An 11,866-nucleotide genomic window follows, 5' to 3' on the forward strand; every position below is an offset into this window, starting at 1 on the left:
TTCACCTCCCCTTTTAACCATGCCAGTAATCGTTTTGCCTTCTTTCCACCTTTTTTAATATGTGGAATAGATCTGGACTGTGCTTCTAGGATGGTATTTTTTAACAATGAGCACGCCTCTTGCACACTTTTTACCTTTGTAGCTGCTCCTTTCAGTGTTTTTCTAACTATTTTTCCCCTTTTATCAAAATTTCCCTTTTGAAAGTTTAGCACGGTAGCTGTGGATTTGCTTACTGTCCCCCTTCCAGTTATTAATTCAAATTTGATCATATTATGATCACTATTGCCAAGCGGCCCCACCACCATTACCTCTCTCACCAAATCCTGTGCTTCACAGAGAATTAGATCTAAAATTGCTCCCTCTCGTGTTGGTTCCTGAACCAATTGCTCCATAAAAATGTCATTTAGTCCATCCAGGAACTTTATATCTCTAGCATGTAACAATGATACATTTACCCAGTCATTATTGGGGTAATTGAAGTCTCAATCACAAATGAATGGGAACACAATAATAAATTCTAAATAGCCTAGATGAATGTGTCAGCAAGCCTGTCATTGTTTTCCACCAAAACTAACCGGTCTTCTCTATCATCCACCTTCAACAGTATTTTATTTCATATAATTTTTTTTGTAATTTTCTGATGTATTTTTTTAATTAAAATTTAAATGTAACCACAGTCCAGGAATTTTTTAAGTGCCTTACACGGCCATGTTTCACACAAGCAGTGCTTCTTCAGGGGCATTTAAACAGATCCTTTATCGTACCTATAAAAATTATGACAGAAGACTATTTTTAGTAAAACATGCAAAAGATCTGAAATGCTACACAGCAGTACCTATCTTCATTATGAGGCTACCATTTTCATCTGGACTTGCGTCTCAACCATCTTGCAATAGAAACGGAGGAACCGAGGCTAACAAGAGCGTCTCTTTAAATATCCTGTGTATGCTGAGAGCGGGAACTGGACATCACTGTATGCAAATGGGAATGCCAAAACAAGACATTATGACATCATGTAGAGGAGGGAAAAAGGTACCACTTCACAATTCTGTAATAACAACCATGAGCAAAATATCTTATCCCAAGAAAACATGTAAATCTAATTCAGTATTTATACCAAACGGGGTGACTGTTTTCAATCTATATATCCAGCGTTGTTTTAGGCGAAGATGATGTAATCCCTGATTTCCTCCCTGCCAGATCTATCGCACAGAAAGTCAGATCAGTAAAAGAGTGTCCATATTGAATGCAATGGGTGACAAGGGGTTCGTCTATACGAGCAGTTTTATGTTGGAACGATGCTCTATCATTCTGGTTTTCAGCATACGTGTAGTTTTTCCAATATAAACTAAATTGCATGGGCATTTAATCAAATATACAACCATGATGGAAGTACATGTAGTATGATGTTTCAAATAAATTTTAAATCCAGAAGATAATTCCAAACTAATAACCACAGTCATTGAGTTAGTACAAAATGTTATAATTTTTACAGGTATGATAAAGGATCTGTTTAAATGCCCCTGAAGAAGCACTGCTTGTGTGAAACATGGCCGTGTAGGGTGCTTAAAAAATTCCTGGACTGTGGTTACATTTAAATTTAAAAAATACATCAGAAAATTACAAAAAAAAAATATATGAAAAAAAATTGTTGCGAACGGGTGGATTTCGTGTGCCCATGGGCCTCAGCCCGACCCCAGCCATCCAGGGCCGAACCAAGGGTTGACGGTGGCTCCGCATGGCTGGACACTCTACCCTCTGCCAGGCCGGCAAACTCCCATGGCCAAACATCCGAGGATGTTGGAAGGTGAATGGTCCTCCGACCATTCCGGGCCCTTTCGGACCTGCTGCGAGCAGCATGGAGCAGCAGGCCTGGCCTGAGGTTGAGGGCAGACGGGCCTTGGCACGAAGACACTAGAGTTGATGCAACGGCATCACATGGCACGAAGACACTTGGCAGAAGACGTGACACCAGGGCTGTGGAATCAAGACACCAGGATCGATGCGGACAGCATCGCAGCCGAGACACTTGACGAGGTTGATGCAGACGGCATCCAAGACGAGGATTCATGGCTGGGATGATGCGAACGGCATCCGAGGCAAGACACATGGCTGGATAAGGCAGACGAAGACACTTGGCATCAAGGCAAGACACAAGGCATGGACATTGGCACTGTCTCTCAGGGCGCCCTACTCAGGCCACCCGCGGGACTGAGTCGAGGAACCACCCTGTCCGTTACGCGCCCTACACAGCCCCAAGGCTGGTCACGGACCACGACGGGAGCGGGACAGCACAGGAAGACACATCAGGCTTCACGGCTCAGGAGCACAGGACAACCGTCCACCGGCAGCCTAGTCCACCCAGGAACTACATCTGGGGAACCCCCGGCCTACCGGTACCAGAAGGCTCCAGAGCGAGGACGAGGCGGAGTGAAGGCAGGAACTTCAGGAAGGCAGGAACACCAGGACGAAGGCGAAGCAACCTGGACATGGACCTCAGGCGAAGACATGGAACAGGAACGAAGAGATCAAGGTGCGGAGCTCCGGAAGAAGACCTTACAAAGTCTCTGGCAGGCCGGAGCCTCCAGAGCGAAGACTGGAACACGATGCAAGGCAAGGCATGAAGAACGGAGCAGCCCTTTATAGGGCTGAGCCAGGAAACAGTCATTAGGTGGGGCTCAGACACTTCCTGTGTCTGGCCCTTTAAATCCTGCAGAGAGACGCGGCCGCGCGTCTAAGGCAGGCAGAGCAGGGCTGTGCAGGACCCTGGACAGCGGCCTGCACAGCGTCTTCATGTCGGCAGCGTCAGACGCTGCAGAGAAGGCAGGGGAGAGCCTGAACGCAGGCTCCAGCGTCGGCAGCGGCTCCAGCCGCTGCGGGAGGCCTAGGGGCGGCTCCTGCCGCTAATCGAGCCCGAGGCTGCGGCCTAAACGCTGCGAAGATCCGGATGACGTCAGGGGCACTCCCTGCCCCGTGGGAGGCTGCGGCTCCGACCGCGGAGCCAGGGATGGCGGTGGGCGGCCTCTGGGCCGCGTGGGCAGGCCGAGGGCGGCGTCCTGCCGCCTCGGCGAAGAATACAGCGGTAAGTCAGCTTGCTCGCGGGGGGGGGAACCCTGCGGGCGGCGAATTCATAACAAAAATACTGTTGAAGGTGGATGATAGAGAAGATCGGTTGGTTTTGGTAGAAAACAATGACAGGCTTGCTGACACCTTCATCTAGGCTATTTAAAATTTATTATTGTGTTCCCATTCATTTGTGATTGATATATTCTAGCTTGGGTAATGTTCCTGACTCTTTTGGTGTGGTAATTGAAGTCTCCCATTATTACCACACTACCAATTTGGTTAGCTTCCCTAATTTCTCTTAGCATTTCACTGTCAGTCTCACCATCTTGACCAGGTGGACGGTAGTATACTCCTATCACTATAGTCTTCCCCAACACACAAGGGATTTCTACCCATAAAGATTCAATTGTGCATTTAATGTCATGCAGGACTCTATGCCATCCCGGACATAAAGCACCACACCGACTCCCGAGTGCTCCTCTCTGTCATTGTGATATAATTTGTACCCTGATATAGCACTGTTCCATTGGTTGTCCTCCTTCCACCATGTCTCTGAGATGCCAATTAAGTCTATGTCATCATTCACTGCTATACATTCTAATTCTCCCATCTTACTTCTTAGACATCTGGCATTAGCATACAAACATTTCAAAGTTTGTTTTTTGTTTGTATTTCCATTCTGCTTTTTAATTGATAGGGATAAGTTAGAATTTTTTAGCTCAGCTGAGTTTTTAGTTACAGGCACTTGGACTACTTTTCTTATTATTGGAACCTCACTGTTGGGATGCCCTAATTCTAATGCATCATTAGTATCCTTTGAAGATATCTCTCTCCGAACTATGCACTGCTGAATGACTGTTGGCTTTCCCCTTTGTTCTATTTTAAAAGCTGCTCTATCTCCTTTTTTAAAGGTTAGCGCCAGTAGTCTGGTTAACCCTGGTTAAGGTGGAGCCCATCCCTTCGGAAGAGACTCCCCCTTCCCCAAAAGGTTCCCCAGTTCCTAACAAAACTGAATCCCTCTTCCTTGCACCATCGTCTCATCCTCATGAGAGGTCTTGATGAGTAGATGTGAATCGGTTATTTACACTTTCGAATAATAGAAGGACTAGGAGGCATTCCATGAAGTTAGCAAGTAGCACATTTAAGACTAATCGGAGAAAATTCTTTTTCACTCAATGCACAATAAAGCTCTGGAATTTGTTGCCAGAGGATGTGGTTAGTGCAGTTAGTGTAGCTGGGTTCAAAAAAGGTTTGGATAAGATCTTGGAGGAGAAGTCCATTAATGGCTATTAATCAAGTTTAGTTAGGGAATAGCCACTGCTATTAATTGCATCAGTAGCATGGGATCTTCTTAGTGTTTTGGTAATTGCCAGGTTCTTGTGGCCTGGTTTGGCCTCTGTTGGAAACAGAATGGTGGGCTTGATGGACTCTTGGTCTGACCCAGCATGGCAATTTCTTATGTTCTTATGTTCTTCCCTACAGAAATCGTTATGCAGTGAAGCTGTTAAAGTACTAAAGAAAGGAAGGACAAACATCGTTCTTGTTTGTGCCCTGGCAGGGTGATTTAACTGTGAAACCCTTTAGGATCCCGTTTGAATGAGTAACATTAAGAAGACAATTTTCAAAACCAATTACATTGGTAAACAGCTATTTACCCAGGTAAACTGGCATGGTTGTCAGTTGCTCAACTTTATCTGGTTAAAATTACTTTTGTACTTCTACAGCATGCATACGTCTAGCCACTTACAAACAAATGTCCCTATGGACAGGTTTGTGTCAGGAAAGTAAATAATAGTGCATTTGTTTTCGTCTTTTTAAATGTATGCATGCTGTTTTACCCCTGCTCGGCTGCCTGCACAAATAGCAGGTGGAAACTACATGCGCCTTTTCTATGTGTGTACTGTACAGTTCATAATTTTCAGAGGGCAGCTACTCTTTGAAAATTTGTTAAAAATGCACTCATCTGTGGCATAGCCGGAAGAGGGGAGTCCTCAGAGGTTTCTGCCCCCTCACATTTGGCTCAGGCCCTCAGGCCTAGCAGCAGGCTCATGTTCCAACTAAATCAGCCACTTAAAGGTGCAGGAATTAAAGGGCCTGGAGGTTTGGGAATCATTGTCAGTCCATGAGCCCTTACATATTTAAGGGGGATAACTTGAATGGATAACACCAGCATCCTTGGGCTAGACATGCAAAGATTTGAGGCCATCAAAATCTTTTTGCTTACTTTTGGCAGGTGATTATCCCTTCTCCTCTCAGCCCCTTAAGTGTTCAGGAGGAATATCTGGGCTGGGTTGAAGGCTGGAAGCCTACTTACATCGATGGTGCCAGCTACAGCTTCTCATTCAAGATTAGGGTTGTCAACTTTTCATCAGACCAGGACTGGACACTTAAAGACTGTGGTGGGGTGTCATTTGCATTATATTTGAATATATTTGCATACATATTAAATCCTGCCTGTGAATTACATAAGTGTATCTGTGTGTGAATTAAAGAGCAATGAGCTGAGAGGCTGCACATAGGCAAGAGTTTCTATTCTGGGCACTCACCTGCTGCCTATTTCTTATCTCACCAGCTCAGCTCCATGCTATAGATCTCTGTACAGAAACCGCATGCTAGCAGAATACATCACCTCAGTCACACATGCAAAACTCAGACAGACCCTCACCAAATATAGACTAAAGGAGACCATGAAGTATAAATAGAAACATGCTGACAAGAACTGAACTGCAACAAACCAGACTGGACAATAGAAAAACAGAAACATTACTGTTCCTCATAAAACAAACAATAAAATCATGATATATAAAACATCAATTATAATAGTAAAACCATACTCATAAAAAGAATAAATATTTCAAAACAGCTGATAAATAGAAAATCCAATAATTAAAAATTCATATAAAATGTTTTTAAATTTCCCAAACACCCATAAAATATTTCAAAACATCAGACACATCAACTAATTCCCAAATATTCAAAACGAAAAAGGATATTAAAAAATCCCTTGTTCTCTGTATCTGGGCACTTTTCCACACATTGATCATTTTGGATTATTGAAGAATAGGGGTTGCACAAACTCTGTCTCATATACATACACATTCATTCTCTCTCACACACAGTCTTTCACATATTCACTCCCTCTGCCATTCATTCACTTACATGCTCCTTCATTCAAATTCTCTTTCACACATATGCTCTCTTTACAACTCAGAAACACGCTCCCTTCCTCACTCACATTCTCTCTCACACACACACAGGCTCCCTCCCTCTCTTTCTCTCACACATGCCCACACACACACTCTTAGGCACACCATACATCATCTCTCACACACACATACTCTTAGAGAGATTCTGTATAGGGAAGGGGAAAACAGAAGGGAGCCAGGGCTGTTAAAAGAAGTGGACAACTGCCTATGGTGCAAGGCCTAGGAGGAGTATTGATGCAGTTCATCAGGAACCTGTGTGCGAGCAGTACAGGCCACCATTAGATATGACCAGCCGTGCTACCCTGGTCATATCATCTAAGGACGCACCGCCCACAACCAGCCATGCTACCCTGGTCTGACTGGGGTACCTGGCAGCCCAGTAATACATCTGAGGGAAAAAGTGGTGGGAAACTGAGGTAATGGCAGGGGATGCTGGGCAAGGAGATGGGAATGGAGGGGGATACAGGGCAGGGAGAGGGCCAGGGAGGGGATACAGGCAGGTGAAGAGAGGGGGAGGGGACCACTGCAGAACAGTACATGTTGTTGTTTAACACCTGATAATTCCAGCTTGCTAAGGGACAAAGATAAAGTGGTTTACATTTTTGTCTGGCTCTGGCTGCAGCAACAGCAGCCAATAGAAGAGAAAACAGGTGGCCTTCAGATGTGGTGGGGGGGAGGGACACCAATAGCAACAGAAGAAGCAGAATAGAGAACATGTGAAGGGGGAGAGGTGATGATAGCCTGGAGATATGCATGTATGAATGGCTAAAGTGGCAAAAAAGGCTGAGACTGGAGGGAGCAGCAGGCAGACAGCCACCAGCAACAGATAGTCACAGTGGTATGGAAATTAGAGGCTGCATTACTGGTGGCTGAGCCATAGGTGAAGAAGACGCAGCTGTGGCGGCAGGCGATGATCAGCAGAGGTGGGGGCAGCATTACTAATTAAGATGCAGGAAGCGGAGGCAGTGAAAGGTAATTGCAGCTTCAACTCCAGCTTGCAGGCATAGTTTCTACATGCATCTCCCTCCCACTCCTCCTTCAATGGCTGCGTCAGCTGCCAGAGACAAAAAACAGGTACCTAATTGGAGGGCTGATGCTAGGGTCATACATCCCTTGCTCCGATTGGCTGTGCACAGCACAGTTCAGATGCTGCCCCCGGGCCACACATGCAGCTTTGACCTGACATTACCATGGCTGGTTACCTCTATAACTGGACACTACAATTAACTTGAAAACCTGACTGACCGGTCCAAAACCGGGTAGTTGGTCACCCTAGTCGCACTCCATGCCATTTCTGTGTCAGAGGCTTGGGGAGATGTCTTAGTTGTTGCAGTTACTGCCATGAAGACCCGGATAAGATGGGTTAAGGGATGGGGACAGGGTGAGGGAGGGGACTGGCCACAGTGCCCACCCATGTTAACCTTGTGCCCCCTTAAAATATTCAGTTCTGATTATGCCCCTGGCCTCACATACTTTGCAATTGGATGACTTGTTGAAAATTGCTTCTTATAAGAAATCTAATACATACACTGCAAACCCTGTGCAGAGCAGACTTACATCTTGTGGGTTTGTTGCTTTTCTTGAGGCATTTATTTTTATAGCACGGCATTACTCTTTCACTGCAAACACCAAACAAATCAGAGGTGTCCAGTTTTCCATGCCAACCATTATGTAAACAACAGTATTAAAATAAAGAGAAAGCAAACACGGGAAGGCCACAATGCTGAACGACTTCACACACTTTTTGTTGCCAGGGAAACTACGTATTTTGCACATCTCGATCATTTAAGTCATTTTAGGCAATCTGAACCAACTTCTAGCTTTGAGATACAGTAATTAGGAAAATGTAAAAAAAAAAAAAAAAAGCTTAAATAAGAATAAAAATGGCACATTGAAGAGTGTGAAACTATTTATAAGTCTACCATATTTCTCTTGAACAAGCAAACACTGTAGGACTCAAGCTCAGAGCTGCCAAATGACCCACTTTCTGAAAGGAGAATTTAGACTAGTCTTGACTTTTAGACAGCCCTATCCTGATGTGTTTTGGTTCATGTAACTCTGATGACAAATGGAATAAGAAGAACTATAAAGACCACAATGCATTGGGAGGCAGGTCCAAAATGTGTCTGTCCAGAAAGTGGGTCACTGGGCAGTTTTATATAATCAAGGAGGCATAAGCAAAGAATGGATAAAGCTGAAATTTGAGTCTGTCGAAATGATGGGAAACTAATTTGCATTTCTATTCTGCCAATGTATTTCTGTATAACCCTGGACATCACTCTTTATCATTTCTTCTTTAGATTAGTCCAATATAATCGGTCAATAGTGATATCTTTGTTCTTTCTCTTCTCTGTATCAAAAAAGTATAACCTCCAACACTCCTGTTTAAATAATATAAACAAAATAGTTGTACTCCATCATCTAAAATTTTGGTCTTAAAATCTTCATCGGGCTGCTTCTCTTTCTCACTTGAAAGATTTTGTACAGTGAAAGTAACAGAAATGTACCCTTGAGGTGGCAGTAGAAAAGTTAGTGAAAAATTAAGATATAGAGCATGTTGACTAAAAGGTGTTATATTAATTCAAATGATTAAATAATATATATTAAAGCTTATTGTGGTAGACTGTTACTTGGCATTAAGACCCAATGAAATTTATGATGTGTTTGCTCATCACGGATGCATGTTATGAGCAGTATTAAATTCACTCCACGTCCGACGCGGGTTAAACAGGCGCTAATCCCCCTATTGGATTAGGGGGTGGATCAGCGCCTATTTAACCCGTGTCAGAGTACAAGTTATACAGTGCGCTTGGCTGAGTGCACTGTATTGCATCGGCCCCTTTATGAGACTAATTCAGCATCTGTTCCTCTCTCAGATCCTTGAACTAGGAAGGGATGGAACCACTGTGGGTTCTGGGACCAGACCCAGTGCTGACTCGGTCTCACATCGACTCATTAACATTCCGCTACTCCCAGGCCTCAACTGGGAAAAGAAGTATATGGGATGGAATATTAAGTGTAATAGTATTGCTGACTGGCAGGGCGAAGGAGGGATTTCTTATCTTTTTTTTTTTTTAAATAACAAGCTGGTGGCTAACTGGGGCATGGGAGAAAAGAAGAATATTTTCTCTTTTTTCTTTTTATAATGACTGACTGGATGGAGGAAGGAAAAAGAAAGAAAAGGAGGAATTTTTTTCAATGATCAGCTGATGGCTGGCTGGGAATGAGAGGTTTGTTTATTTTTTTCTGGGTACAATACTGTTGACTGGTTCAGAAAGGAAATGAAAGAAAAGAAAGAACAATTTTTCTTTAGAAAATAATTTTCTTAAACTATCTAGTTACCTTCTTAAAATAACACCATCCAGTGGCAGGACTGACCCATGATATTAAAGACAGGATGGGAGACAGAGCATATCCTTCTCCCTATGTTTAATTTTTTTGTGAGTCCCCTGCTCTCTCTCATCAGCGCTGAAACCGGCTGAAACCGGCTCACATAATGTAAAGAGGCAGCTAGCTGGTCTGTGTCATACAGAAAGTTGAGAAACACTGCGCTAAGCTATTTTTTCCATAGACAGAGAATGAGAAAAACCTTAAGTGAATCAAGCCCTTGAAGGTGAAAACGGAGGCTGAACTGAATAGCAAGTCTGGAGGGTTGGCTGAATATCTTATAAGCTATCCTGAGTTTGGAAAGAAGAGTACCCGACTACTTTTGGGTAATGACTCTCCAATTATGGTGGCTAAGGTGGCTATTAGGATATGGGGTTTCTGGTGGTACTCTGAGAGCCACTAAGTCCACAAAAGAGGGGGCTACGAGAGGAAAATTTTGCTCTCCTTCTTGTCGGATCTTCCAAGACCAGGAAACAAGGGAGTGAAACCCACCCAACCAGTCTCCCAGAGGTAGAGAGGGAAGGAAGTGTTGCACTTCCCGGCCGCGTACGCTCCGTGACCAGGCCTGCTCACCTCTCTCAGCTGTCCACAAGCTCAGGCCTTCCTGCCGCTGTTGGTCCCGGCTGTCCCCGTCGCCCTCCTCAGCAAGTTCCAACTCCGGCATCATCACATGCCTCACAGCGGAGTTCCCGCCAGGGCTCCATGTCCAGCGTTTCCTCGGCTCCACCCCTAGACGTGCGCGTGGCCGACCTCCTGCCTTTTAAAGGATCGAGTGTGGCAAACCCAGCCAAGTAGTTCCCTGATGACATCACGACTCTATAGTGTATAAGGCAAGGCCCGTTCCCTGGAACGATGCCTTGGCAATTGGGTCGATCACGTTGTGATAGCAAGTTTGCCTTCCTGTTCCTGTGCCTTGTTCCAGTGTCTTGTTCCAGCTTCCTGTTCCAGTGTCTTGTTCCAATCTTATGTTCCAATGTCCTTCTGTTCCAGCGTCCTCCTGTTCCTTTGTCTCCCCAGGAGGTACCATTCGGATGTCTTCTCGGTACTGACCTCTGCCTGTTTCTTTGACTACGTTTGACCGCCACCTGGATTTGACCTTTGCCTGTTTTCTCAACCACGTCTGAACGCTGCCCGGAACTGACCTCTGCCTGTCCACTGACCACATTTGACCGCCGACTGGAACCCAACCTTTGCCTGTTTGACTATCCACGAACTGCCCACTGATATCGACCCCTGCTTTGGCTAACTATGCTATCCTTGACTCTGGCCTTTATCCTCGCTCTCCATTCAGAGACTCTGTTCTGGCCTTCTCTGGATTCTGAGTTCCTTGACCTAAACATCGACCGTGCACCCTTGTTCATGGTGGGCACACCTTTGAACTTTATCTTTCGGAAATCCTGTGAGGCCCACCTAAGACCAGGTGGCCCAGGTAACCAAGGGCTCAACCTGAGGGAACCCCTGTTTGCTATTGGTGAAGCTCCAGCTAGCCTCTGTCTCCTCTTGTGCTCCGCCTCCTGGTGGCAGGCACTCTCTGGGTCTGACCAGGGAGTCTACCAATTCTGCACCAGGCCAAGGATCCGCCTCCCGGCTCAACTGGAAGACAAATTGAATGTAAACTTAAAGAAAATAGTTTATTTGGTTTGTTTACCAAGAAAGTAACATAAGTCAATAGTTTCAATTCTTGTGAATTTACAAAAGAAACATTTATGGCAGAAAGTACTATTTTACAATAGAAAATCATATTAAAGAATAGGGATGTGAATCGTGTCCTCGATCGTCTTAACGATCGATTTCGGCTGGGAGGGGGAGGGAATCGTATTGTTGCCGTTTGGGGGGGTAAAATATCGTGAAAAATCGTGAAAAATCGAAAAATCGCAAAACCGGCACACTAAAACCCCCTAAAACCCACCCCCGACCCTTTAAATTAAATCCCCCACCCTCCCGAACCCCCCCCAAATGACTTAAATAACCTGTGGGTCCAGCGGCGGTCCGGAACGGCAGCGGTCTGGAACGGGCTCCTGCTCCTCAATCTTGTTGTCTTCAGCCGGCGCCATTTTCCAAAATGGCGGCGAAAAATGGCGGCGGCCATAGACGAACACGATTGGACGGCAGGAGGTCCTTCCGGACCCCCGCTGGACTTTTGGCAAGTCTCGTGGGGGTCAGGAGGCCCCCCACAAGCTGGCCAAAAATTCCTGGAGGTCCAGCGG

General features: G+C 45.1%; 1 long non-coding RNA gene across 1 annotated transcript; it reads left to right on the plus strand.

Moving 5' to 3' along the window:
- The first annotated feature begins 2,852 nt into the window (after nt 1-2,852).
- Nucleotides 2,853-5,482, plus strand: LOC115080278. Its single transcript, XR_003853551.1, has 3 exons — nt 2,853-3,082; nt 4,549-4,725; nt 5,300-5,482. It is a non-coding gene; the product is annotated as an uncharacterized LOC115080278 (long non-coding RNA).
- Nucleotides 5,483-11,866: the final 6,384 nt, after the last annotated feature.

The sequence above is a fragment of the Rhinatrema bivittatum genome, chromosome 1, assembly GCF_901001135.1.
Source record: "Rhinatrema bivittatum chromosome 1, aRhiBiv1.1, whole genome shotgun sequence".
Classification (NCBI taxonomy): Eukaryota; Metazoa; Chordata; class Amphibia; order Gymnophiona; family Rhinatrematidae; genus Rhinatrema; species Rhinatrema bivittatum.